This window comes from Callithrix jacchus, chromosome 17, assembly GCF_049354715.1.
Source record: "Callithrix jacchus isolate 240 chromosome 17, calJac240_pri, whole genome shotgun sequence".
Classification (NCBI taxonomy): Eukaryota; Metazoa; Chordata; class Mammalia; order Primates; family Cebidae; genus Callithrix; species Callithrix jacchus.
Genome location: NC_133518.1, coordinates 10,871,071 through 10,877,955, shown reverse-complemented (window position 1 = coordinate 10,877,955; position 6,885 = coordinate 10,871,071).

Sequence of the window (6,885 nt, the reverse complement as noted above, 5' to 3'; positions counted from 1 at the left end):
TGCATGTGGATACAGCCTCAGGGAAAACACAACAATATGTTTCTGAGACAAAAAAATATTTTTGTGTTATAGCTACTAGGAGATTAAATGGGCTGTCAGGAAAGAGTACGTAGAAGGGTAGTCAGTCCATCAAGTCAAGATTCCCTCAATTCTCAGTGAACTAAAATCACATCTCTAGTTATTTGCTTAATATTTATTATGGTACATTATGGAAATCAAAGAACTATTTTAGCTGCATTTCATAACTATGTCAAATACATTACATATTCATGAAAAAGAATGACAATTTTGGTAAATTTGAAATTAACTAATTTAGAGGTGGAAAGGAAGTAATCTTTTTATTCTTCATCGTGAAGGGTTATGGCTGACATGCCTTTAAGAAAAGTTCTTCAGAAAAGCATAATCAATTTATTATGTGCGCACATGTTCACGGAAGTTATACAAAACATAAAAATTCAAAGAAAGGACCAGATAATTGATATCTAAATACCCTCTTTGTTGGAAGGGGATTTGAAGAGTGGGGGCTGAAGACCAGGTAATTGGTTGTAGATGATTCTCTTTGGGAATTGAATTGGGACCTGAGAACATGTAATCGTTTGAAACGAAGTTCACCTGTGGTTTAGGTTTGGTGTTTAATTTTCAACATCTTTCTCTTTGATGTGAATTTTAATCTTATCTATTTCATGAAGTTTCAGGGAAGGGATCAAGGGCAATTGTGTTTCTCTGTAAGTTCTGCTTTCTGGCAGGTAAGGAAACTTCAGAATGGCCTTATCCTGTGTTTTAGGCGAAACAAAGGATCGAGAGATTTACAGGGTGGTCAGGCAGACCTTCAGGCTGCCTCTTTATTACAGCCTGTCGAAGCACAATATTGGGTGTATTGTTTTCTGAGTCTCAACATTCAATATATTGTCATCATCTCTGAATGAGAGTGTAATGGGATTTTTTAATTCTCTGTAAGGCAATTAGGCCTTTAAAATCAAAACATGTTAGTCTTATTTGCTTTGACATATATGTTTAATTATATCCTAGATTATTAAGTATATATATTTATATTTATTTATTTATATACATACACTTATTTATTATATAATTTGTTTATGTGCTATATACAAATATTATGTATATTATACATTTTATAGTTATGTGTGTGTATATAAATATGTGTGTGTGTATATATATATATATGAATATATACATATGCAACTGTCTAGCTTCCTAACTAGCTATAATTTTTTAGAATTAACTGGAATTTGGAGGGAAGAATTACTAATTTGTTTATTATTTTAGTTAGACATATAAGTTTGAATTTTTCAAAACTTAGTACATGCACTAATTTAGTATTATATTTACATGAAAATAGGAAGAGTGGGATGCAGAAGAGGAGATGGAGAGGAAAAGAAGTAAGAAGGAAGAGAAAACTTTGGGAGGCCGAGGCAGGCAGATCACCTGAGATCAGGAGTTAAAGACCAGCCTGACCAACAATGGAGAAACCCCATCTTTACAAAAAATACAAAATTAGCTGGGCATAGTGGTAGGTGCCTGTAATCCCAGCTACTTGGGTGGCTGAGGCAGGAAAATCGCTTGAACCTGGGGGACAGAGGTTGCGGTGAGCCAATATCACACCATTGCACTCCAGCCTTGGCAACAAGAACAAAACTCCATCCCAAAAAAAAGAAGAAGAAGGTGAAGGAGAAGCAGAAGGAGAAGGAGAAGGAGGAGCAGGAGGAGGAGAAAGATAAAGGGAAATGAGGAAAAGAAAGAAGTGTAAAAATGGGTGGGTGTGAGAATGGAATAAACTTGAAAAGAGAGATGAATATGAAATATAAAATACAAGGGAGTAGGCTTGACTTGAATCATTGCTACCTGAGAGTTCACTTTATCACTATTCACAAAACTTTATTTGTGTACTGGAAAAAAAACAAAAGAACAGAAATTATAATAGACAAAGGAGAAGAGGAAGAAATTGATAAAAAATGAGGTAGTCAGTAAGAGTTATAATAATTATTTCTCCATAGAAGACATACAATTAGACTGTTTCTTCACACCTCATCTTATAACATATAAACTCCAGATGCATTAAAGATCAAAATGACTAAAAAGAAACTTTCAAACATTTAAAAGCTCCTATAAAGAAATGTTTTACAGCCTTTAAAAAACAAACAAATGTAAGCATTCTTATGAAAAAGGAAATTATTTCACTAAAGTCAAATAAAAAATGAAAATCTCCATGTGACAAAACATCATAAGAAAATCTAAAATGCAAGTGCCAGACCTAGAAAACATATTTGCAACATATGTAATAGCTAGTAAATGTAGATTATTTATTTACTTTTATTCCTTCTTCCTTTTAGAAAGACATATCTCCAAGTTTTAGCTGTGCACAGGGCCTCCCAGCTGGAGATGCTCTCTCTCAGGCTTCCATGCACCCTCATGGGCCTTGTGACCAAGCCCTGGCCAACAGGAAGAAAGCAGGAGTGTTGACTGTGTACACTGTATAGAATCTTTGATGTGAAAATGTCTTACCTTCATTTTCCTCCTTACACTTTCTATCGGCTGGAGATGATACACAACAGCCTTGTTGCCAGAGACAGAACCTGTGTCTTGAAGATTACAAAGCCATCTTGTCTTCAACTCTGAACTGCTTTGTGGGAGAGAATAAACTTCTTGCTTATTTAATTAAGTCATTGCTTTTTGCATCTGTTTATGACAAAATTTAGCTTTCCTCTAACTAAAATTATTAACACTGTATCACAGAAGCATAAACAGATACTTGAAGAAACTTACGTCAAGAATATATCAAACAGGAAGTGGCAAATCGAAATGTAGTGGTGTTTCTTACTCCAAAGGCTGTGTTCTTCACACCTTAATCCCAGGCAGGGAAAGTCTTACCCAAGGGCATAAATTCTCTAATGTGATTGTAAAGGACTGTCTCAAAGTGACTGCTGATTAAAACCTAGAGCACATGAAAGTTCTAATTAGGAAATATTTGGCCCCTTCATATATTTGTTTTAAAAGGTCTCAGACATTGTTCTAGGAACAACGCTAGGGGTACACCTGGCGATTTACCACAGCTTGTAGGCGATGAGATTAAAAAATATGCTTCTCAGTCATTCCACCACATCCACCCTGACAGGAACATAAAATATTTTGTTACCCTAATGGGAAGATGGTTCTTAGAAGTCACAGTTAAATTTCCTCTCTCTCAGCCTATAGCACATAAAATATTACCAGTGTATTAGGAAAGAGAGTGATAGAATCAGTTTAATTTTCTCAGTGGCCTAATGAGGAAACTGTCAGGCAGGAAAAGAGTTTACCAACTAATGTTCCAAACAACAGTGACTGCAAAATTTTTCCACATGAAAGTAGAAATATAATAAATCTAGGTTGAAAAGAGCTATTTGGTTACCAAGCAGTGATTTGGAACCAAGGCAGCAATTTTCTCTCAATCTGAAAATGAAAAGTATTTTGTTCTTGCAGCTAATTCAATTAAAATAAAACACATGGAAACATTACATTTTCCTTTCCTTGGTGCTAGAGTTGCAGAAATACTGAAGAGATACTTAACAGGGAAATATTTCAGTCATAAAACTAATCTGTTCTGTCAGTGAGGTGATTAGGGGAAAATGCAACCCCACCAAGCACGCTAGTGTGGCCCAGATGCACAGCAGATTCTAGAAACACAATGCTAACAGGAGCTTTCATTAGAAGGAGATCCTTTGACTTTCAGAACAAGTGTCATCAAATAAAGAGAAAGTAGTTGAAAGGAAAGCAGACTGTTAAGAAGGAAAATTGAACACTTCTGTTTGCCAAGAAATATATTTATAAAGATGCTGAGCAAAATAAAAATTAATTAAGATTTTGATTCCTTTCATGTAAATTACTTCTAATGCTAATATGCGTGTGTATATATATATATATATATATACATACATATATATGTGTGTGTGTATATATATATATATATATACATACATATATATGTGTGTGTGTATATATATATACACACATTCATTTAAGGAAGTTGGGGTTAGTTAGGAATATGTATGGTTATATCAGAGAACAAATTCACTATGTGTTTTCTTAACTGTGCTTTGGTAGAATTCTAAATATTTCTATAAATTATAATTTTGAGATTGAGAAAAATTAATATGAAATAAAGATTATCAAGTCTTCTAACCGCTTTTTAAAGGTGTAATTGAAATAGAAATAACTGTAATATTGAAAATGTGTAACATAAGAAGCTATATATGTTTGCACCTGTGAGACCATCAGTTCACCCAATTTATTGAATATATTCTTTTTTTTTTTTTTTGAGATGGCGTCTCACTCTGTCTCCCAGGCTGTAGTGCAATGATACGATCTAGGCTCTTTGCAACCTCTGCCTCCTGAATTCAAGCAATTCTCCTGCCTCAGCCTCCTGAGTAGCTGGGAGTACAGGTGCCCACCACCACAGCCACCTAATTTTTGTATTTTTAGTAGAGATGAAATTTCACTATGTTGCCCAAGCTGGTCTTGAACTCCTGACCTTGTTATTTGCCTACCTTGGCCTCCCAAAGTGCTGGTGGTTCACACTTGTGAACCACCGTGCCAGCCTATTGAATATATTCTTAACTCCCAAAGTCCGCTTGTACCACTTGAGGGTTTCTCATTCCTACCCCTCCTTATTCTAGCCACACTCAGGGAGCCACTGATTCACTATCTATGTAAATTAATTTATATTTTCTATAATTTTGTATTAATGAAATTAAATTTTATGCTGTTGCTTGGTACCTGCCTTTTCTCATTTAGTTTAATTTTTTGAGATGAATCCATAATGTTGCATGTTTTTGGTAGTTTATTCCTCTTTTTTACTGAGGCATGGACATAATATAATTTATTCACATTTAATGAGTATTTGGATTAATCTCAGTTTCTGCCTATTGCAGGTCAACTTGTTATAAACATCAATGTACAGGTCTTTGTTGTAGACATATGTTTTCATTTCTTTGGTATATTTGGAAAATTTCAAATCCTGTGTGGAATAGCTGAGCAATATCATAAATGTATAGTCAACTTTGTAAAACATTACCAAATCATTTTCTTTCTTTCTTTTTATCAGTATACTTTCAGTTCTGGGGTACATGTACAGAACATGAAGGTTTGTTGCATAGGTATACACATGCAATGGTGGTTTGCTGCCTCCATCCCCCAGTCACCGACATTAGGTATTTCTCCTAATATTATCCCTCCACAATCTCCCTCCAGCCGCTATCCCTCCACTAGCCCCACATCTCCCAACAGAGCCCAGTGTGTGATGTTCTCCTCCATGTGTCCATGTGTTCCACTGTTGAACACACATTTATGAGTGAGAACATGAGGTTTTTGGTTTTCTGTTCTTGTATCAGTTTGCTGAGAATGATGGTTTCCAGCTTCATCCATGTCCTGCAAAGGACATGAACTCATCTTTTTTTAATGGCTGCATAGTATTCCATGGTATATACGTGCCGCATTTTTTTAATCCAGTCTATCATTGATGGGCATTTAGGTTGTTTCCAAGTCTTTGCTATTGTGAACAGTGCTGCAGTAAATGTGTGTGCATGTATCTTTATAATGGAATGATTTATAATCCTTTGAGTATATACCCAGTAATGGGATTGCTGGGTCAAATGGAATTTCTATTTCTAGGTCCTTGAGGAATCACCTCACTGTCTTCCACATGGTTGAACTAATTTACACTCCCACCAACAGTGTAAAAGTGTTCCTATTTCTTCATATCCTTTGCAGCATCTGTTTTCTCCTAATTTTTTAATGATTACCATTCTAACTAGTGTGAGACGGTGTCTCAGTGTGTTTTTTCATTTTCTGATTTGCATTTCCATAATGACCAGTGATGATGAGCTTTTTCTCAGATGTTTGTTGGCTGTATCACCCAGGCTGGTGTACAGTGGTGTGATCTCGGCTCATTGCAACCTCCACCTCCAGGTTCAAGCAATTCTCTCGCCTCCACCTACACAGTAGCTGCTACTACAGGCACGCACCACCACACCTGGCTAATTTTTTGTATATTTATTAGAATCAGGTTTTCACCATGTTGGCCAGGCTGGTTTCCAACTTCTAACCTCAGGTGATTCACCCACCTGGGCCTCCCAAAGCGCTGGGATTACAGGAGTGAGCCAATGTGCCTGGCCCATTTTACAACTTTACAAAGCAGTTGTTCCATTTTACAGTCCCACCAGCAATGGGTAAGAGTTTCAGTTCCCTCCTATACCAACATTCATTATGATTAGGCTTTATAATTTTTTTTTAAGTTTTAGGCATTCTAATATATGCATAGTGGCATCTCATTGTGCTTTTGCTTTGCATTTTTTTAAATAAAAATGATGTTGAGCATCTTTTGATAGTTTTATTTCCTGTTTCATATAGCTTCTTTGATAAAATCTTCAAACTCTTGGCTTATTTTTTATTGGGTTGTATATTTTATTATTATTGAGCTTTGAGAACACTTTATAAATCATAATACAAAAATTTTGTCAGATAAATAATTGAAACATATTTTCTCCCAATTCAGGACATGTCTTTTCTCTTTCTTAAAATCTTTCAGAGAGCAGAATCTCTTAATTTCGGGAGAGTCTAATTTATCTGTATTTTTGTAGCGTGTGTTTTTAGTGTTACAGCTAAGAAATCCTTTACCTAATTCAAGGCCACAGTAATTTTTCATTCATCTTTTCTTCTAGAAGTTTTATAACATGAGGTTTTCCATTTAGACTTATTATAGCATTAGTTATACAAGCTGTTTTCCTGCAAATGCATAACTGCATGTTCCATCACTATTTGTAAAAGATACTATATGTTCTTCACTGAATTGCTTTTACATAAAAATTGATTGACCATTACTGTGGAACTATT